The 24,339-nt window shown below is 32.5% G+C and overlaps 1 protein-coding gene across 2 annotated transcripts in view; it reads left to right on the forward strand.

The window, feature by feature from the left end:
* The window catches only part of LOC126881345 (RIMS-binding protein 2), a 509,061-nt gene that overhangs the window by 6,344 nt on the left and 478,378 nt on the right, over nucleotides 1-24,339 (forward strand). Inside the window, exon 1 of one of the 2 annotated variants that reach the window (XM_050645577.1) lies at nucleotides 5,664-5,893. The exons of the other annotated variant lie outside the window; for it this stretch is intronic. The gene's annotated coding sequence lies outside the window, so the exon portion shown is untranslated. Of the gene's footprint in view, nucleotides 1-5,663; nucleotides 5,894-24,339 lie in introns of those variants that run through there. 2 annotated transcript variants of the gene reach the window in all.

The following is a 24,339-nucleotide window of genomic DNA, read 5'->3' on the forward strand; positions in this document are numbered from 1 at the left end:
GTTGTTTGTTCAGAGCTGTGGATCACCATCTTAGTGGATCGCCCGCTGTTGGTGGTCGACAAAGCTGAGGAGCCGCGAATGCAAGGGCGCCTCCGGCGCCCTTACATTCGCGGCGCCCCGGGCAAGCGCTCTGTTTGCCCGGCCCTTAAGCCGGACCTGAGAAGAGCTAACATATAATAAAGTATATTTCGATTAGTATTGGTCTTAAAGAAAATAAAAAAACGGTTTTGTTTATTTTTAAAAGGTACATTTTTGTTAAGTAAAATTGTTTTGATAAAACAAAAATATTTGGAGTTATTAACAGAAAATTTATTAAAAACATTAATTTTTTCGATATAAAACTAACACTTTCGATAGCGAATAAATCAAAAACTATTAATTTTGTCAAAAAAATGTATAGAACGTTTTTTGCTTAGAATGTATGTTTTACGAACTTTTGCGGTCGAAATATAATAAAAAATTTTCGCCACGAGATGGGGTGGCAACCACCCCACTGTAAAAGCGCCTTTCGGCATCATATAGATTTTGATCCTTGGACTATCCACTACTTATTCTCAAATTATTCTGTAAAAATTGCGAGGTTTTGTCCTATTTGAAGCTTCATTAGTTGGACTAATAGGTCAAATCGGTCCAATAGTATTTGTGAAATTTAATTTGATTATTGTATCTCGTTATAAAGATTTTTTGAAAAATGAACTAATTTCTAAAGACCGTCCAGATAATTTGACTGAATTGATCTCAATAATATATTAATTATAACATAACAATACATAACACTTTTTAAGCTTATAAACAAATACAATAACTCCGTAGAAGTTAGTTCAAATTAATTCAAAATATTCGCAAAGCTGGTTAAAATACACAACTTTAAGCCTAAGAGTCCTACGACCCTTAGAAGCCAAGATAGCCTTTATTTAAAAAAATCATTGTCACGTTAATGAACAGCATTAAGGGCTAATTTTAAGCTATCTTTTATAAGAAAAATCAAAGTTTTTAACAAAACTTTTAGCAAACACAATGATTAGAATTTTTTTTTGGCTTTCGGAGTGATGTAAACAAAGAGTACTTTGCGTACCGACTAATAGAGTAAAAGGAGTGGGGGTAGCCGACTAAACGGCTACTCGTGCTCTCCGAAATACCGAGCAAAATGTTTCAAAATAGAGCTCTTTAAAAAAAATGGCATATCTATATGACAGATTTTCCAAAAAATTTGTAAAAACCGTGGTAAAATAAGAGAAATTAACAAAGGCAAACTAAGATCCGGCAGACGTCATATTTCATTGAGTAGAAACATCATCGTGTGAATTAGAATAATAAACACCTGAAACTAAGGAGTTTTGTACCTAATAGTCCATTGTAGGCAAAAAGAGAGCAAACAAATTTCAAACGCGTGTTTAAGACCCCTATTATGGGAGTGCAATTAGAACGAAAACATGCATTGTTTTCAAACAAGCTTATATTTTTCTAAAACTTTTTTTGTTAGTTTATATGCATGTTAAAGTGCGCTATATTCGCGGAATTGGCCGCTAAAAGTTTATTAATTGTATAAACAATAACAATTGTTTTGTAATAATAATTTTAAAAATATCGTTAAATTCATCCTTTTACTTTGATCAAATATATTTCTATTTTGTTTTTGATTATACTGAATCCGAATATGGCATTGCAATTTGAAAATTCTTATACAGAAGCTCTTATACAGTATGTCTGCGTAGCTAGGAACCACATGGAAAACTTTTTTATTATCAATTTTACGAAAAAAAGTTATTCTTCATAAACTGCTCTGGATAGTCAAAAATCTAAAACTCGACCATCAGATATCAAATTTTATCAATCTTATACGAGTTATTTCAAGATTCTTATACGAGTTATTTCGTTAAAGAGTAAAGTATCTTTATATTTCAGAATATCAAAAAATGCTATTATGAAAAGTTGCTTGAAATTAAAAACTATGTTTAAATATAAAATTACATTATTCTAATCGAAAAATTTTTTTCAATTTTTTCCCAAATTACGGATACTCATCATTTTATTACAATTATGATAACTATTTTATTATCACTTTTACGAAAAAAAGTTATCCTTCATAAAATGCTCTCCCTGGTCTAAAATCTAAAGCGGCGTCCTCATTGAGTTGACATTGTCGATCGACTCTGTCTATCGACACTGTCGACCGACAAATCGAAAAAGCTTCGATGTCCACACCAGGTAGGCAGAATATTTGTCGACAGTCGAAAGGAAAATGTGTGACGAAGATGACGCCATTATTGTTTGTACCGAATTTTTTATTATCACAACTAAAAAACGTAAATCATCACGTAAAAGAAGATTTTGGGTTCGACCAAGTCTTCAAAGTAGAGATTGGTATAGCGGTAGTAATCTGATGGAAGATTTGAAAAAGGATAATATCGATCTATTAAACCTTGAATTCAGATGTAACGGAGGTTTCAGAAATTTTTTTCGAATGTCGGAAACTGAATTTGAATATTTGTTGCAAAAAATCGGGCCAAAAATTTGTAAGCAAGATACCAATTGTAGACCTGGTCTTATTTTTGTCACGTAAAAATCTTAAACTTTCATAAGCAAACCATTTACTTTTGTACACATCCTCCGTGCTACTGCCAGATTTATTGCCATCTTTGTTTTTTTATTTCTCTTGCTAACTGGCTTTGAAGATTTTTTATTTTTTGTTCTACCACCTGCTTTTCTATATTAAATTTACTGGCAATTCCATTCAAAGCATCGTGTCTCATGTTTTGGTCTTTATAATATTTGCTTCTAGTGTTCCATATATTTGTTTTTAATTTGTAAGCTTCAATAAATGCAATCACTTTTTCTTTTTCCCATTCCATTTTGCCGACAAGTACAAAACACGAGCCTTTAGATGAGGCAGTCTACGCCGCACGCTGAATTGTTTTTACTGTATTTTTAAATGTCGAAGTTCGAAGGTCGAATGCACGTCCACACTTCGGATTCGACTCGACTACCCTTTGATTTTACCGACAGAGCATGGAAAACCAGTCTACACGTCGATCGATATGTTTTGTCGATCGACAAAGTCGATTGCCGCGTACACACTCAGTCGAGAGTGTCGATAAACACAGCCGATCGGCAACGTCGACTCAATGAGGACGCCGCTTAAAGCGGCGTCCTCATTGAGTTGACATTGTCGATCGACTCTGTCTATCGACACTGTCGACCGACAAATCGAAAATGCTTCGATGTCCACACCAGGTAGGCAGAATATTTGTCGACAGTCGAAACGAAAATGTGTGGCGAAGATGGCGCCATTATTGTTTGTGCCGCATTTATTATTATCACAACTAAAAAACGTAAATCATCGCGTAAAAGAAGATTTTGGGTTCGACCAAGTCTTCAAAGTAGAAATTGGTATAGCGGTAGTAATCTGATGGAAGATTTAAAAAAATGATATCGATATATTGAACGTTGAATACAGATGTAACGGAGGTTTCAGAAATTATTTTCGAATGTCGGAAAGTGAATTTGAATATTTGTTGCAAAAAATCGGGCCAAAAATTTGTAAACAAGACACCAAATATAGACCTGGTCTTATTTTTGTCACGTAAAAATCTTAAACTTTCATAAGCACACCATTTACTTTTGTACACATCCTCCGTGCCGCTGCCAGATTTATTGCCATCTTTTGTTCTTTTTATTTCTCTTGCTAACTGGCTTTGAAGATTTTTTATTTTTTGTTCTGCCACCTGATTTTCTATATTAAATTCACTGGAAATTTCCGTCAAAGCATCGTGTCTCATGTTTCGGTCTTTATAATATTTGCTTCTAGTGTTCCATAGATTTGTTTTTAATTTGTAAGCTTCAATAAATGCAATCACTTTTTCTTTTCCCATTCCATTTTGCCGACAAGTACAAAACACGAGACTTTAGATGAGGCAGACTACGCCGCACGCTGAATTATTTTTACTGTATTTTTAAATGTCGAAGGTCGAATGCACGTCCACACTTCGGATTCGACTCGACTACCCTTTGATTTTACCGACAGAGCATGGAAAACCAGTCGACACGTCGATCGACATCTTTTGTCGATCGACAAAGTCGATTGCCGCGTACACACTCAGTCCAGAGTGTCGATAAACACAGTCGATCGGCAACGTCGACTCAATGAGGACGCCGCTAAGATACAACCATCAGCTATTAAACTTTTTTAATTTTATACGAGGTATTTAAAAAATATTAATTTTTCTTAAGAGTTAAGTGCCTTTATTATTCACAATCTTTTAATTAAAAGGATGTAATTGAACACTAAAACAAATTTGTTAATTTCAAACACCTTTTATTAATAACAATTTTCGATATTGTGAAATTTAACGATACTTTACTCTTGAGTGAAATTCATATTTTTGACATACCTTGTATAAAATTCATTAAATTTGATATTTGATGATTGCATCTTAGATTATATACGATGCAAAGTATTTTATAAAGAATAACTTTTTTTCGTAAAACTGATAATAAAAAAGTTATCAATAGGTTCCAAGTTACGCAGTCATACTGTATAAGAGCTAAAAAATGTTTTTTGCTGAACATTTATTATTCTTAAAGTTTATTATTAAATGTATTTTAGGTAAGTTTAACAGAAAAAAGGGTTGATCACTTTATATAAACATTTTTTTAGCTGGTAATTTTCGGTTTTTGTATTACATTTTTGTTATCTTTCTTAATTTTCTGAAAAAGAAATAGTCTATTTCATTTCTACAGTAAAATAATTTAGTGCATTTTAAAGACTACATACTAAGCTTTAAAAAAGCACTTATAAAACTGTAATAGATCTATTCAAACTTGAGTAATACCTACCGTCTTAAAGTGGTGGTAATTCTATAAAACTACGAAGATTTCAAAAATTACATTTTTTAAGACGTCATATCATTTGCATTAAATTTTTGAGATATTTTTTGAATGAAACATCATTTAGGACGATGTTTGAAAGGTAAGTTGTGCAAAATTGAGGGTTTTATAAGAAAAATTATATTAGTTACACTTTTTTAAATCATTTTTAAACAAAATTCATGTAAGGCTCACTTTCCGCCCCCACCGTACGTATGCCCATACATTTTATTTCTTTTTATTATAACCATAAGATAGCTTAATTATTCTTCTTTTGGGTTCAATTTGTAAAATTTCATTTGATCCATTAGTTAAAGAATTACATTAAAATAACTCAACCATGCACTCCGCCGTACGCTAGTTTACATTGCGCCAATGTTTGTGAGAACGGTGACTTTAGCGTTATAAATAAAAAATTATAGAAGATACAGATTTAGTTTTAGAAAATTCTTTATATAAGGTTTCTTTGTAAAATTTTCGGAATTTTTTAAGGGTCACTTTTGTTCTAAAATTTATATTTTCGGAGTTATTTAAAAAAACATCAAACTTCGTAGTTCATTTGTTTAATAAAAAATGAAGCACCCACTTCTCGAGTAGAACTTTTTGATATGTAGTTTATTAAACATTTCTTAATGAAATTACAAAAAGTTCTATCTTGTTTGATTTTCTCCGAAGTGAAAATCTATATGCATTCCCCTATATACTGTTGTTAATATTATTTTTAAAATTATAGGTAACATAAATAGTTCACTTATAGTTTTATACCTCTCCATAATATCTTGCCCAATGCAGTCATCAACCCTCCATTCTAATCGTGCTTTGCCACTTCCTCGATAGATGCCGGGAGAATCCAATTTTCCGAGCTTTCCACAGCCGTGACGTCACCATGCCAGGTCCTCAAAGTAAAATCAATTGAGTCGCGCGCAAATTGATCATAGTGACCTAAATGTGACTATGCCGCCATTCTAGGGTACTTTCGTGTCCGTCCTTTCGGTTAAAATTCTAAAAAAATCATCAGAAAAACGGGGTAAGTTCTCAAAAAGAATCATTTATTTATAGTTGTTATTATTTTATAAAAATATTTGTCCATGTTGAGTGGTTTTAGTAATCTGGAAAAGAGTTTTTTAAACAGATGATATCGTGGAATTTCTTATACATAGACTTCTGTCATTTTTGTTGAGGTATCATCAATTGGGTTTCAACAAGAACAATTTTAAGCTAAATTTAGCGATGCGTTAGGGTGCTTTAGTAACGCACGGGTGAGTTTAATAGATGTAGCTGACAATATAGTCTAAAAATATTTTAAGATTCAAGTGACAGATGAATCAATCACCTCTTGCTCTTACGATGTATAAGTAGATATAGCTAATAAAACAGTGATAAAGTTTCTTGGGGATAGCTATGATTGGAATCCATTTTTATATGGTTTATGTGATCCTTAGAAGATACGATAACGATACCTTCGTAAACTTGGATCATTCTTTTTATTATTTTTCAAAATTTATAGATACTTATATGGAGTATCTTATAATTATAATGTAAGAAAGATTTACATTTATATATTTTTTGTTACTGTACTGAAATAGTTCACTAGGAAACATATTTCGAGTTATATTAACCAGTAATATTGTACTAAAGACGTATAAACAATATGTATAGATGAATAAATAATATTAGTCTGTTGAATCAAAGCTATTTGTGATGAATTTTCCTCAGCATATTGATTACCGAAAGATTTTGTTTAAATCGTCATTTCTTATTTGTTCTAGTAGATTTAAGCGTGAGGTTAGTGGATTTTTATTGAAATTTTAATTTTATTTAGCAATGCTAGAAATAAGCTTATGCCTCCACTTCTGTAAAGGACTCCATACATAAAATCTGTAATGGGAGTTTTTCTCAATCAACTTGTGTCGAGCCTTTTTTACTCCACAGACATCCACCTTATAGGCCTGGACTCCGCGTACCAAAAAAAGTTGATTAATAGAAAGCTGAATATTTTGTTAAGAGCTTAACGGTGTCCGGTCGGACAAATTTTTATGTATGGGAACACTGGAACAGGGGAAGTTTTAATTGTGGAACGTGATTTTAATTGTGGAACGTGTCATTCTGACACGTGTATGATTGTGAAAACTAGCAGGTTGTTTTTAAGTTTCTTCAATAGTAAACTTTCTATAATATATGGAAAAATGTTTGTCCGACACCTATGTGGAGCATTTTAAATGTCGGGCACGTAGAATATGCCAGGTGACAGGAATTATATTGGTGGTAAATAGCAGCCTGTACTAAATATTTTTGCATGAAAGTATAATGAAAGGGTAACAAATCAATTGGAAGTTCTGTCCGACAAAATACATGGAACGTTTTCGTAGTCTGACGTTCGAAACCTGTAACCTGTTCCACAATTAAAACTTCCCCTCTTCCAGTGTCCTCGTACATCAAAGTTTATGCGACTAGACACCATTAAGCTATTAACAAAGTTTCAGCGTGCTATTAATAATTTTTTTTTGGCCCGCGGGATCCAGGCCTGTTATGTTATTTATATAGCTGTTTTCTACTTTTTTAGTAAATATGATACGTTCTGGAAACCTAAATCAATTAAATAACGTATGTTTATTAAAAAAATAATCATGAGTCCAGCCTATAGAGCTTTTCATCGATTGTCATTTGTTTCGAGCTTCTTTCATATGTTGTATAATCTGTGTATAATATTAATATACGGCCTAATAATAATGATCGGCCTGTGCCGATCGTTGCTTTAAGCCAAACATTGATTGCAACAAAAATTAAGTGAGATTTTATTAGGTTGGTCGGGAAAATATTCAATCATAAATACTCTATGAATTGTACTAAATATGCTTCTTCTTCCACGCCTTCCGGTCTCCAGCCATTTCCTTCATCTGTTGCACTGTTTTCCCTCTCTTTGTCCCGATTTCATCGATTTGTTCCATCCACCCATTTCTAGGTCTGCCCCTTCTTCTTTTCCCCTGTTTTTTGGCATCTGTCACCTTCTTTACTAGTCTGTTCTCGTTAATTCTAGTTATACCAGTACACCAGTATATATAGAAACCAATTCAGTTTTCTTTTTAAATTTTTTTCTCTGTTGGTTCCTGACTTAGCACAATTCTGATGTTTTCGTTCCTTTCCCAGTTCATCTTCGTCTTTCCACCTATTTTTCTCAGCTGCTTTATTTCTGCTGCATTTATGGCACTTTCATGTCTTTTATTTGTGACCATGTCTCGCTTGCCTATAGAAGAGTTGGTACTGTGATTGTATTATATACATGTATTTTTGTTTTCTGGCTGATTTCTCTTTTTCCCAGTACCGTATTATTAATCGCATAATATATTTTCGTAGCTTTCTTTATCCTATTTGCAATTTCTAGGTCTAGCTTTCCGTCATTCGATATTATCGTGCCGAGGTACTCGTAGACCGTCACCCTCTCCAATTCTTGGCCGTCAAAAAATCTCCTGCTTTTGTTGACCTATTTTCATCGTCTTGCTGATGTTTATTTCTGATATCTATTATGTTTATTTCATCGTCTGATGTTTATTTCTAATTTCATTTTATCCATTTCTTCAGTTCATACATCAATAATTATTAGTCGTTGCATCTTATTTAATTTAAAAATAAAATAATTCTACCATACTTTAAAAAAATGTGCTTGAAATGTTGATTTCAACCCCTACGGCCCCCCTTAAGTAAAGCTATGACACGATTTTGATAGGCAACCCATGCAAGGCATATTTGTCTATGTATGAAATTTACTAAAAAAATGTTTCATCCGGAAAGCAGATGGGTGCAGGTCGACATATATTCGGTTCCCGTACTATTATAATAAATTAAGGATCAGTCTAGATTAATATGTATTTATTCTCAAAAAATTATTTGTGATTGAATATTCTCATGGCCAACCTAATAAAATTTCACATAATTTTTGTTGCAATTAATGTTTGGCTTAAATAATCACGAATAAATCAAAAATTAAAGTAGTTAGGTTTAGAAGAAATAAAAAAGTAACTACCATAAAATATCATTCCATTACAACACTAAAATACAGGGTGTTCAATTCAAGAGAACTCAGAAAATACTCATTCCGAGTTTCGACCAACCTTGTTTACTAAAATTAAACATTTCGCTATATTAATAATTTTTAACAGTAGCAGACCATATTAAAAATTATTTAAACATAAATAGAGTTTTTGATGTCAAAACAGTACAATTGTACAGGGTGTGAATATTGCTACGAAATTAATAAAACAACGTAATTATCTTTTAAACTACCCTCTATAATATTACAAAACCTCATATTTTAAGAAAGAAGACATCGAGGAAGAAGAAGAAAATAAAAAAGTATCTATATTCTCAGAACCTGAACTTCTTAAAACTAAATTGAGTATCGCTGTTGATGCTAAAAATCTATTTTTAGAAGATTTATTACTATATTAGAACGACATTTTAAGACCTTGCCAAATATAATTTTATTGGAAAACTTAAGTGTTATATTGTTAAACAAACTTAGATAACAGCGATTTTTCAGGGAATAAAATCAATTCGTGTTTTTCGTCCAAGCAGCTGACGGCAAAGAGTTTTGTATATTTTTGGCAACTACTGCAAAGTTAGCAAAAGAACAGTTTTGATAAAAAAAGTTTTCTGGATTTGACTTTAGTTTTTATAACATGTTGAGTTATTAAAGAATATGATACCTTTGCTTATTTTACCCCTTAAAGCTTACTGCTTTACGTTTTTAATAATTTTCCGGCACAATTTATTTTTTACTTCACGTTTTATAATAATTTCCGCGAGTTTTAAACCTTGTACAGATGGACAAGGGCTGGCACAAGAGATCTGGCCCTTCCGTCTACTTTGCCTTGTTTTATTAAATGGAGTGTATTATATCTCTCTGGGTGGCGCATAAAATGGGCAGAATATTTAATTTTGCGATTTTTAACTGTTCAGACGACTTCCGTAACTTTTCCTTTCCGATGCAAAATAACTTGCTTACGAACTCTATTCACCCAACTTATTCGTAGGATTCTTCGGTACAATCAGATTTCAAAGGCTTCCAGATTCATGAGAAGTGTATCTGTTAAAGTCCAACCTTCGACACTATACAAAAGAGTAGAGAACACATAACATCTCATTAATCTGAGTTAATCCGAGAATATCGAATTTATTTTTTTAACGTTAGTTTAAGTAGGAGGCTCGATAGTATGTATCAATGTTAGTCCGTTTTAAAACTTTTTATATACTTGGCTTGGTCTCCGTCACTGTCTCCGCAAATTTTGTAATCTATTTTAAAAATAGTTCTAGACTACCTAGGCACCGGAACTAGAATAGCTCTGAACTAGCTAACAATGCAATATTTAACTGCTATTATACAGGGTGATTGATTAGTGTGATAAAGCCCCGTAGATCCGATATAGTAATACATAGCAATAAAAGTTAATAACAAAAATTGTAGCCAGCTTTGAGCTTCACATTACAAAATTAGTTAGAATGTTACAGGGTGTTCGATAACATAGTGGCAGATCAAAGTTATGTATTTTTAAATGGAACACCCTGTATTTTATTTTATATTCGAAATCTTCTTAACTTATCCATTACAGAAATATAAAGGTTCGGTAAGTTATACAGGGTATTTACAAAGTTATAACCAATTTTATATGAAAATCGTAACAAATTCAACTCCATGTATAAATAAAAATAAGCACGACGGTAATGGTTTATTGATGCCATATTTTTTTCATTTATTGTCAAATTTCTCATAAATGATTTATATTCCTAATTTTCTTTATATTGAATACAGGGTGAGTCAAAACGCAAGTACATTAGTTTCTCAGTAATTTTAAACGGAACAACCTGTATTTTATATCACTATCAAAAAGTACTATTACCGTACTTTAATTTTTGTATAACATTCCCTATGTCTAAATTTATTAGTTTTCGAGATATTTTCATTTTTCAGAGCAAATTATTAATAACGGGTGTAAATCTTTCCAATTTTTAAGTAAGCCATGACTGAATTATCTAAAACTGACAATTTACGATTACTGATTATCAATCTGTAATCAAAGTTGGCTACAATTTTTGTTATTAACTTTTATTGCTATCTATTACTATAACGGATCTACGTAGCTTTACACCACTAATCAATCACCCTGTATGGATAAATCGATTTTTTTTAATTTCAAACTATTTTAAAAATGTGACTAATATGCAATGATATTTTAAAGTACGTTAATGAATCGATATTTACAAATTGATGGTGGCTCAGTGGCATTAGACTGCAGATCGAGAAGTTCCGAGTTCACACCCGGCTGTGGCTGTTGCGTTTTTTTAAAATTTTTTTAATAAATAAATAAAAGTTGATGTAATTAAAATTAATATTTTCTAAGTTAATTATTATATATAAAAATTATATATACCATTTTAAACAACCGTGGTATTATAAAAATTACGTTTTTCTGCTAGTGTAATTTTTGGAATTATAATTATAGCAGTTAATACACCTACTAAATATTAATTTTTTATAAGTTAATTATTCTTTCGAAATATGTTGTGTCGTATATTATAACAAAACCGTGATTATAAAAAGTACTTTTATATTATAGTGTAATTTTTGGAATTTTAAGCATTTTATATCGTCAAATTATTTTATATTTTCTCCTATAAATAATAAAAACCTTTTATTATAAAAAAGTTCTTTTTTATAAAAGTGTAATTATTTACAATGAAAGGACCTTGAAATCTCATTATGGACTCAAAATCTGTTATCTGTGCCTTCGACTGTTCCCTCTGTTACTTAAATTGCTTAAACTGAGGTAATATTTGAAACATGAGTAATGATACTGAGTCTACAGTTTTGATAATTACAAAAAATATGTAGTGGATATCGCCGTCGAACTTTAGAGGTTTTCAAGAACTTGCTTCACTCTAAAGAATTTTACCCCCTATTATTTTTGCGTAGGGAAGCATTCTTCTGAATGCCAAATTGGGCAGTAATTTGTATACAATAATTAAGTAGCGCAATACCTCTATAACCATCACACACCATTATGTTTCCCTTTTTGTGAAGTGGACACACTATACCTACTTTCCAGTCCATCCATCTATCTATCCTCTGTACAGCCTAATTCGAGCGCTGGCCTCCCTCAGCAAATATCTTTATTTGTTTGATCTGTAGCCATTCTCCCTCTAAGATCGACTAACAAGGAGATTTCTTGTGTCCTCATCTACATCATCCTCTCATCGCTTTCTCGGTCTTCCAATAGGTCTCTCCGCCTGTATTCTTGCATTTAACAATTTTTTGGAAGCTTCTTCTAGCCTACTCCCTCTTATCTGTCATCCAAAGCCTCCTTAAAGATTTCTTCAGAGTACAGATTAAAAAAGGTGGGTGACAAAACACAGCCTTGTCGTACTCCACGTTTTATGAGTAGCTTTTCAGTACGACTGTCTCCAATTTGGATAGAGGTTACTTGATTGTAATATAAGTATTTGAGCAGTCTTATATCGTAGTGGGCAAGTCCTGCTGCCTGCAGGCAAACGAAAAGTGTATCATGTTGTACTCGGTCGAATGTCTTCTCGAAGTCGATGAAACCAACATAAACGTTCTTTCGGCATCAGGTAGTTTTAATCATAAAGGTAGTTTTAATCAATTTTAATTTTAAAAGTCAAAAGGCAGATATCGAGCACTGAATTTATTAAATCTTGCCCAAGTATATTTTCGCTATCTAGAGCATCCTCAATTTTAATTTTGAAAAACTTCTTTTAGCTTCTCAAGGTTATTGTATTTTATCATTAATAATCCTTTACCATTAATAAGCTTTTAACAGATTTAATTTTATAAATTCCAATTTGCAAGCAGATTTTTAAAGCAAGTAACTGTTCATAAGGATCATATGGGATGCGTTTATCGTATTTATGTCTTTCGACTTGTTTTTTTTATAATTTCATTTGGAAATGATAAAAGTTTCTCGGATTACTTCAAATGTATTACACAAGTCACAAAGACTTTGAAACCTTTGTTCGGTTTGAGAAATCAATATAATATCTAAACAAAAATCATATATTATATTGACCATAAAGTACGATTCTCCTTCTTATTTTGGCATCATAACAGTGGATGGGTCTTTGCCTTTATGGCTGTGTCCTTTCATTCGGATCTATCTTTTACCCTTCTCCTCGATTGTCTTATACTCACGATGTTCAGGTCGCCTTCCACGCATTGACATATTAAGCGCAGACAAGGCATACTCACCAAGAAAGCGTAACGCGGAAACAGCATGGAAACAGTCGATGGGGGTCTATCTATCTCTTTTAACCAGATGATCCCGCGCATGTAACAGACAAAGATGGCTAGCCCACTCAATCCTATGTCGGCGTTACACCTCGATGCATTGAGTGGCATATGACTAGCCCGGTCTATCTTTAACATGTCTCTGTTTCCACGTCATCCAACCTTCTCGTTCTGGGCCTTCCTTTTTTCGTCTTCGTATCGACTCCAATTATAATATTTTCTTTGCTGTTTTTGCATCTTCTTGTCGCTCAATATGTCATAGCATAGCCATAACAGTCTCTGACTTTTCACAAATGTTACAATATCATACCATGCTTTCCTTTATTCTTTTATATAATTTTCTGCTTTTGTGTCTGTACGCTCTAGGAATTCTTGTACTTGTTTTTTCAAAATCTTTTTTTTTCTACATATTCTAGTCGCTTATATTTTCTGTCCATTAAACATTTTTCTACTATTTCTTGTATTTTTTGAAGTTGTTAAGCGAAGCTTGCCTTTTTCCTCTACTGCTGCTCTGCGTTCATCATCATACCATTCCGTGTTTCTTTGCATTTTGGCTTTTCTGGCAATTTCCTCTGCAGATTCCGTTATTATTATTATTATTAATTGTCTGCATCCCTCCACTGCACTATCTTCCTCTCTGGTTCCTCTCTGGTAAGTTTTATTTGGAGACAATTTTGATGTTCTTGTTTCCTTGTTGCAGTTTTGAATTCTTCAACATTTTCTGCCGTAATTTTGCCCCCACAAAATAGTGCTCTGAGTCAGAGTTGGTCCCGCGAAGGTAGCACGATTCCTGGTCTAAAATCTTCTCATCTGAAAATTCATCAAAAAATCACTTTGTTACTTTTAGTCTTTTAGTTTTAAAAATAGTTATTACTTTCCACTTTTTGCAATTTTTAGACTCGTTTATCAAATCATGAATGCAATTTCATTTTTTGTATCTCTCAGCCTATTTAAAGGATTACTAGTAGAATTCCAGCTTTCTGTAAATCATTGTTTCCATGCTGTAGAACTTTAGAAACAGGATTGATTCTTTCGAACAATGATGAAAAAAGACAAGCACTCTAAAATCGTAATATTCCAAAACGGTAATCATATTTTTATCTACTCTATCTCATTTTATGTATAAGTTTTTAGTTTGTGAAAACTGTCATTATAGATAGCAGCACGTAAAGGGTTTAAAGTGTCAGTGAAGTAACAATGTATTTTAAATGGAATTTTCTTTTTTGCACTGTTTACACTCTTTTTGGTACAATTTCATAAAATATAATAAAATATCCTTAGCTTTCGCGTTGTCATGGTAATGACATGTGAGCAATAATTAGTCAAAACAAAAGTTTTGACAGTTTTGTCCAAATCCTAACTTATATATGGGGCATTGTTCCCGACGATCATCTGTGTCTTTCCTAACGGAGTCTGGTGCAAATATTTAAGAAATTAAGCGCCATGGTGGCTGGACATCGACTGTCGTTGCGGTAGGATACGTTGAAAATTCTTTAAAAAATAAAACTGAAACTTCCAATAATTTTTTTTAACCCGTGTAGACCAAGTACTGAAGTCGAACCTGAGGCTTTATTCAGCTGCAATGTAAATAAGTAATACATAAAAAATATTCCGTTCCCAACATTTCTTTAGGAATATCGTTTATATCTTGTAAATGAATTTTGAATAAATTACATATCCCTTGTAGTTCTTTATTTGTTTATCGTAGATAAAATGTTGTATGAAACTGTGCGTAAAGTACTTTTTGCGCAATTACGCGATGTTTAGCAGTCGACCGCTCGTGCTCTTAACATCGCGTGCTTGAGCAAAAAGCCTACTTTACAAACTGTTTCATAAACAACAAGTATTTTACATTCATCACGTTCGTCTCTTTTAGTAGAAATTAAATTTATTTCATACCAAGTTTTAATTATCAGTAAATATTTTTTATAGCAAATAAAGCATCGTAACTTGAAAATAGTAGGGCACCCTTTCTTTACAGTAATTTTATATTTTCCCGATTTATCGTTACTTAACATTGACCACAGTGTTATACTATTAGCAAAAAAGTATATGCTTTTTTAAAATTATCAAAAAAAATTTCACTTTTTGTGTCCTGTCCTCTACAGATAGATAAATCAATTACATATTCTGTCACAGTATTCAAAATAAGTGTTTAAGCCCTTCGGCACTGATATGAACACCAAAAAAATAATAGGGACATAATTTGATATGGATGGTAAAATTGATATAAAATATTTCCAGATTAGATAGCAAATCCTCCACTTTGCCCTGTATAATACACCTACTAATTTCAAGAACATAACCATAAAGAAAGTTATTGAATTGTATGTAAATAAATATAATAAAAATATATAAATAAATAATATAAATATAAATGTGTATCTAGAGCGGCAAACAATTGGAAATTCCAACAACACCTCGCCCTTGATAAGAATACTATCGATTATTTACCATTCTGTTATCCTGATAACAATCATTAGCAATAAGGTCGTTTGTGAGTTTATTGAGGTCTGAAAATCTATAAGTCTAATATTGTTTGTTTAACGTATATGTACTCTATCAGCGATAAAACATAAAAGGTATAGATAACCTAATTTTTTCAAACGTATCCATCTACATATAGCCAAAAGTTTTTTTTAGTATCGCCAAAACAAACAATATGAAGCCTATAATGACTTACGGATTTTTTGTGTTTCATAGATTTTGTTAACATAGACGAAGATATGACAGCAATAAAAAAAAAACAAAAAAGGATGGGAGCAGACTTGTCGAGGATTAAATAATCAATGATAATCTAGAATTAACCAAGCAAAGGAAGAATGACTAACACGACAATGTAAAGAGATAGAAGAGTTACAGAAAAATAAGGTAGCTTAACACAATCAAGACTCGATCCGGTAAGGAAAGGCTCAGCGATTAATCAATACTTCGACAATAATCGCCGCGGCAGGACGGTTTTTCTTTAAATTAGTACCTGTTTTAAGCGTCCGAGTGGCCCCGATCAATACTCTTCGGCCAGTGGAGTACCCAGATCAACGCCCTGGCAGAACTCTCCTCTTTACTGTGGCGTTGAGTCAGCAGTGATATGGTTACATGTTGAATATTAATAAAAAACTAAAGAAATGAACATAATACATCAAATAATATGTATAAAGATAATAATAACTGAACAAATAGTAATATCAATAGCAAATCAAGAACATATAAAAATATTAAAGCTGAAATTAAACTACTAGTCTAGGCGCTAGAGGGGTCACCGTGTCTTTTTCAATTCTGATGGACAAACTCAACGTTTTCTTATGGATTTTTGGCTGCGGATTACGCATTTCGAGGGTGGATAAATTGTTTATAGGCTCTGGTTCATAAACTAAAAGAGATTAAAAAGAATGTTTCAAATAAAATTGGTTCGTTAATAAAAACGAAGAAAAAACAAAAACGTTTACTAAACTTAAATCCAACAATTATAACTCAAGATATTGTAAAATTAGTGCACAATGCAAATTGCAAATTGCAAAATAAGTATTTTTAGAAGCTTTATCGATCGTAACTCGGCTTCTACGCATGCAAATGAGCGTTAGAAGGTCTTATTTTAAAGCTTCGTTAATAGGCTTCCAAACAAAGTTTGTTAAATTACCTTATCTTCATTTGATTTAAAGTTATACCCGTTTGGAGTTATAATTTTCTTAAACAAATTGTACATTAATTTGTTTATAAGGGTTTCAAGTAAATTTCAGCTGTAAACATTTATACTTTAAGACTAAGTTTTCACTCTAATGGCATATAACATATCCCACCAGAATGAAAACAATGGGAACCTTCTCTGGTTACACCTCCGAGGCTTCTACAATTTGCAAGCCATACGGATGCTGAGACTAAGGAAGATGAGGGAATTCCACAATTTACAATTCACGTCACATCTGCTCAGCGCGGTAAAGTTCCAACGAGACTGGTTCCCTTCATACTCCACACAGAGTAAATGTAAATCAAAAATGAATAACCATTTTCAATTTCGTTGGAAAACGAAAATACAGCCGAACCATATTCCAGTCCAATCAGAGAGTGCCGCAAGCACCTCTACCGGTTTCGAAACTTATTAGTCTCTCATCAGGAGGCACATATGCTGCTCTCCCTGATGCAACCAAAACAAACCCCAGCGTGCAGTCCCGAATTGCAACGAACGAAATGGCATAGATGCCCTAGCGGCAACTGCTAGCAAAAGACTAAGTTTTCACTCTAATGGCATATAACATATCCCACCAGAATGAAAACAATGGGAACCTTCTCTGGTTACACCTCCGAGGCTTCTACAATTTGCAAGCCATACGGATGCTGAGACTAAGGAAGATGAGGGAATTCTACAATTTACAATTCACGTCACATCTGCTCAGCGCGGTAAAGTTCCAACGAGACTGGTTCCCTTCATACTCCACACAGAGTAAATGTAAATCAAAAATGAATAACCATTTTCAATTTCGTTGCAAAACGAAAATACAGCCGAACCATATTCCAGTCCAATCAGAGAGTGCCGCAAGCACCTCTACCGGTTTCGAAACTTATTAGTCTCTCATCAGGAGGCACATATGCTGCTCTCCCTGATCCAACCAAAACAAACCCCAGCGTGCAGTCCCGAATGGATCAGGGAGAGCAGCATATGTGCCTCCTGATGAGAGACTAATAAGTTTCGAAACCGGTAGAGGTGCTTGCGGCACTCTCTGATTGGACTGGAATATGGTTCGGCTGTATTTTCGTTTTGCAACGAAATTGAAAATGGTTATTCATTTTTGATTTACATTTACTCTGTGTGGAGTATGAAGGGAACCAGTCTCGTTGGAACTTTACCGCGCTGAGCAGATGTGACGTGAATTGTAAATTGTAGAATTCCCTCATCTTCCTTAGTCTCAGCATCCGTATGGCTTGCAAATTGTAGAAGCCTCGGAGGTGTAACCAGAGAAGGTTCCCATTGTTTTCATTCTGGTGGGATATGTTATATGCCATTAGAGTGAAAACTTAGTCTTTTGCTAGCAGTTGCCGCTAGGGCATCTATGCCATTTCGTTCGTTGCAATTCGGGACTGCACGCTGGGGTTTGTTTTGGCTGGATCAGGGAGAGCAGCATATGTGCCTCCTGATGAGAGACTAATAAGTTTCGAAACCGGTAGAGGTGCTTGCGGCACTCTCTGATTGGACTGGAATATGGTTCGGCTGTATTTTCGTTTTGCAACGAAATTGAAAATGGTTATTCATTTTTGATTTATACTTTAATTAACAATAATGATAGAAGGACTCAAAAGGAATAATCTGAGCTTAATAAAATGTTCGTAAGTTTATTTTTGGTCAAGATATCAATATTTTAATGGCGCGCTATGAGGCGCAACATCGGCTCACAGTCAAGTATTTTTCGACGCTTTATCGATCATAACTAGGCTTCTACGCATGCAAATGAGTCAATATGTGATATCCATATAAAAATGGATCGAGTTATTTTGCAGCATCATCATTGCATATAAAACGAGCATTTATGTTGTGGCGGTATACACACAATTGACGTGCCTTGATGATGCTGCAAAAGAACTAGATCCACTTTATATGGATACTATCCACTGGATATCTATATGATATAGATTATATCTATATCATATAGATCAGCGGTTCTCAACCTTTTTGAGTGATGTACCAACTAAAGTTATTTTTATTATTTTTGGTACCACCTATATTTTTAAATTGTATTATCAATACTTACTAAATACTACTATTTTAATTTTTTCTGTGTTTTGTGTACCACCGCCAATAATGATATGTAGGTACCACCAGAGATACATGTACCACAGATTGAGAACCTCTGATATAGATAATAAAATTCTGAAGCCCTAGAAAGTTTTAGTCTTACTGCCTACAAGAACCTAAGAACTTATGCAGATGTAAAAAAGCTTCAGATGTATGAAACAAAAAGTTTGTAAAAATAGTATTAATAAATAATATCAACTTACTTTTTAGTTCTATTTCTGAAATATTAGTTTTTAATGTTTTTTTCTCATTTAGTACAAAAAATAGAAGACAAAGTAAATAGAATGAAAGGTGATACGAGGTACAGTATGATGATTTAATAATAAGAATTATATTATAAAATTTGATTAGGATCTTCAAAAATGAAAAATGAAGATAACGTATACTTATATACATAGAAATTGTAATTTGCATCGAGAAGTTAGCGCGTGAACCTTTACGCGGTGAGCCGATCTTGCGCCTCAAAGCGCAATATTAAAATATCGATATCTTGGCCAAAAATAAAATTATAAACATTTTCTAAGCTCAAAATGTGCCTTTTTAGTTCTTCTATCATTATTTTTAATTAAAGTATAAATATTTATAGCTTAAATTTGCTTGAAACCCTTATAAACAAATTAATGTACAATTTTTTAAAGAAAATTATTACTTCAAACGGGTATAACTTTAAAACAAATGAAGATCAAGTAATTTAACGAACTCTGTTTCGAAGCCTATTAATGAAGCTTTAAAATGAGACCTTCTAAGACTCATTTGCACGCGCAGAAGTCGAGTTACGATCGATAAAGCTTCGAAAAATACTTATTTTGCAATTTGCAATTTGCATTGTGCACTAAGTTTACAATATCTTGAGTTCTAATTGTTGGATTTAAGTTTAGTAAACGTTTTTTATTTTCGTTTTTTATTAACGAACAAATTTTATTTTAAACATTTTTTTATCTCTTTTAGTTTATGAGCCAGAGCCTTATAAACAATTTATAAACAATTAAATTGTTTATAACAATTTTTTGAGCACTCGGATCGAAATTCAGCCTCGAAATTCGTAATCAGCAGCCAAAAATCCATATGAAACCGTTGAGTTTGTCCATCAGAATTGAAAAGGACACGGTGACCTCAGATCTCTACCAGAAATAGAGGTCAGACCTCTATTTGGCGCCTAGACTACGCACCGCTTAAATAATAATAACAAACAATAAAAATATCAAAATGTGTGAATAGGGCGGTCAATGAGGGTATTTGGCTCCGAATTCCATCCTACTACATCGATTTACTTGATATTTTCACAGTCAGTAGGGAATAGCTCAAGAAACAAAGTCTACCCTATGCCGATGTGCGCTTTTATCTTGGAGGTGGTTCCCACCCCTTCTCGGGGGTGAAAAATGTTTTGCTTAAAATAGCCACGGAAGAGGCTAGACAACCTAATTTTAAGCAAAAACTGTTCTATAAATATTTTTTGAAAACTCAATACTTTTTGAGATATTCGTGGTTGAAAATTGGCCATTTTCATTGAAAAATTATACCTTTTCGGTCGGATTTTTGCGAATACCTTAAAAACTATGCATCTAACAAAAAGACTATATGAAATATTTCTGTAGGTTATAAAAAAACAAAGAGATTTGTTCTTTCACAAATCTTCTAGTTAAAATACAAAGAGGGGTATGGTAGGTAAGAAGAGTTTCTTTTTTTGCTGCTTGTTCAAATCGGTTTATTCAACTTGAAATAACAGAGAAACTGTCAATTTTAGGTGTATAATGATACTAATAACTTTTGTAGGGCTTGAAAAACCTTTAAAATGAGCAATACTAAATGTCGATCACATTCAAACTAAGCGAGATATTCAGAGATATCAGAACTTAAATACATCGTTTTCCTTCTACAATACTTTTTATTATAGAGTTATTTCTGTGTTCAAAAAGTTGGACTGGATTAAAATAAACGGTTTTTGAAAAAAATAAAATTAAATTACAGAGCGCATTTTTAAATTTTCTTTAACTCTTCCTTTTCCTCCATGTAACTCGAAAAAGATAAGAGATACGAAAAAAAGGTACCATACAAAAATGAAGGGCTTTTTCAGATACAAATTTTGTTTTTGTTTTTCATTACTGTATCTCTTATCATTTTCAAGTTACAGGGAGAAAAGGAGATTTTTAAGAAAATTTAAAAATGCGCTCTATAATTTGTTCTTTTTTTTCATAATAATAATTCATTTTAAACCCGTCCAACTATTTAAACATAGAAATAATACTATAATAAAAGGTATTGCAGAAGAAAAACGATGCATTTACATTTTGGTGGATGGGGGTTAAAATTACTTCTCATTTTTTCTTAAAATACATTAGTTATCAATTTTGTTTGCAGCATATCTCGCTTAGTTTTAATGTAATGGACCTCTAATATAGCTCATTTTAAAGGTCTTTTCGAGCACTACAAAAGGTATTAGTAGCATTATACACATAAAGTTGACCCTTTCTCTGTTATTTCAAGTTGAATACACCAATTTGAGAATGTACCAAAAAACAAACTATTTTCACCTACCATATCTCTTTTTGTATTATAACTAGAAGATTTATGAAGGCAAGTGTCTCTTTGTTTTTTTATAACCTACAAAAATGTTTAACATATTTTTTAAGCTAGATGCATAGTTTTTAAGGTATTCGCAAAAAACCGTTCGAAAAGGTATTATGTTTTAATGAAAATGGCCAATTTTCAACCACGAATATCTCAAAAAGTATTGAGTTTTCAAAAAAAAATTATAGAACAGTTTTTGCTTAGAATTAGGTTCTCTAGCGAATTCCGTGGTAATTTTAACCAAAAATTTTTCCATCCCAGAAAGGGGTGGGCACCACCCCCAACATAAAAGCACACATCAGCATAGGGTAGACTTTGAATTAGGAGATAAGTAGATGCTAGGCCGAAAATTTCATTAAAATCCATACAGAAGGATAGAATTCGGAGGTAATATCCTATTCTTGATCCCATTGACTGGCGTAGAATGATCTAACCTACCATCAATACATATAAAACATAATTTCAAAAGTATACCTAGAACGTCACCTAAAATTATGCTCATTTTCATAGTTGATTTTTTCATGAACAGATTACCGGATTCCGCTATTTTTTTTTATTATGTTAGATTTACCTGCTAGATTTTTCTTTGGTATTTACACGCTGGTAAAGGTTTATTCAAACTTCTTTTTTGTACTTATACCGGGTGGAAGAAAATAAATGTTTCTTTTATGTTCAGTTTGAGACAGCCTGTAGGGAGGAGAAGGTACAAGTGTGAGTATACATTGAAATAGTATTATAGTCCAGTCGGGTTAGACGAATAACATGCCTAACCTTGCATTAGGAGCTGCCCCAAATTTTATTTTTCTAATCTTTAGGGAGGGTCAATATTAGTATAAATTTAAAATCTCGACTGAATTCCACCGTTGCGTTAGCCGCCATCTTGATTTTAAACGAGAACCGTTTTTGCTCAATATCTCCGCCATTTTCAATTTTTTGACAAAAAGTGTAGAAACTGAAATTGTTGAAAATACGATTTTCTATAATTTCATTTATTATATTTTTTTTCGTGCGGTCGATAGTTTCCGAGTTATGAGGGGAAAATAGTGACAGTTGGAGCATAATTATTGAATTATTGAATTATCTCGTTTATTATTAGTTTCACAACAAATATGTACCTGTACAAAAATGAAGAGAATTAAATTCTACACAATTTTGATCTCTTTTATTTTTTTGCTAAAATTAATATTTAAGGTAGTACGTATGCGGTAATGGCGCGAGCGTATGACCGGATTGATTTTATAGCAATTGTTTTTCTTCAATATCTACGCCATTTTCAACTAAAATTGTTCAAAATATAATTTCCTACAATTTCTTTTTAACAATTTTTTTCATGCGGTTGATATTTTCCGAGTTACACGGGAAAATATTAAAAACTGGTGGGGGGAGCATAATTATTGAATTGAATTTTGTATTCGAGCTGCCCTAAATTTTATAATTATATTCTTTAGGAGAGATCAATGGTAGTGTAAATTTAAAATCTCGACTGAATTCCGCGGTTGCATTAGCCGCCATATTGATTTTAAATGAGAACTGTTGTTGCTTAATATCTCCGCCATTTTCAACTTTTCGACATAAAATCTGGGAAAGAAAATTGTTGGAAATGCAATTTCCTACAATTTCTTTGGCACAATTTTTTTATACGATCAGTATTCTCCGAGTTAAGGGGGAAAATAATGGAAGCGGAGGGGAAGCATAATTATTGAATTGTCTCATTTATTATTAATTTTACGACATAATTGTACATAAACAAAAATAAAGAGAATTATATTTTATACAATGTTTGAAGCATCCAATGAAACATCAACCAAACTAAGTATATAAAAGACATAAAAAGACATTATATACATTAATTTCACTTAATTTTATTAACTAGCGGGTTTTATTGGTTGAATTTGTCTGTCGATATTTTAAGTTTTATGTCAGCTAATATATCGTGATGTTCTAACAATTTTTTTTTTAAATTTTGGACCCTGTTTGGGGGAATTTTCCCATTTCCCCCCTTGTAGATCCGCCACTGGTTCTCTCGAAAAATTGTGGTAAATCGTAATTGCAACAATTTCAGTTCTTACACTTTTTATCGAAAAGTTGAAAATGGCGGAGATATTGAACAAAAACAATTGCTACAAAATCAATCAGGTCTTACGCTCGCACCTTTACCACATACGTACTACCTTAAATATTGATTTTATCAAAAAAATAAACGGCATTAAAATTGTAGAAAATTTAATTCTCTTCATTTTTGTATAGGTAAATATTTGTTGTAAAACTAACAATAAACGAGATAATTCAATAATTCAATAATTATGCTACAACTGTCACTATTTTCCCCTCATAACTCGGAAAATATCGACCGCACGAAAAAAATTATAATAAATGAAATTATAGAAAATCTCATTTTCAACAATTTCAGTTTCTACACTTTTTGTCAAAAAATTTAAAATGGAGTTCGAGTTTGGCAAGCGAGGCGAGAGGTCGTGTGGCAGGTGTATTGGCGATAAGGTAATTTCGAATTCGAAACCTATCACAATAAAAACACCGGTTTTTTAAAAGACCTATCGTTATCGATAATCGTTAAACTTAAAAAGCGTTCTTGTGCGAAATAAAAATAAACTTCTAAGTGTATAATAATAATATTTATATTAGTGCTGAGGTTAACATTTAATTTAAAATGGCCAGTGGCGGAACAGGAACAATCCGAAAGGAAACCTATAGAAAGAATGAAGAACTATCTGATAGTGGCGACGAAGAATCTAAGAAGAAAAAATATAAAGAAGATAAATTATATTTTGAAAAGAGTAACCTGACGAGACGAACACCGAATAAA

This window comes from Diabrotica virgifera, chromosome 3 (assembly GCF_917563875.1).
Source record: "Diabrotica virgifera virgifera chromosome 3, PGI_DIABVI_V3a".
NCBI lineage: Eukaryota > Metazoa > Arthropoda > Insecta > Coleoptera > Chrysomelidae > Diabrotica > Diabrotica virgifera.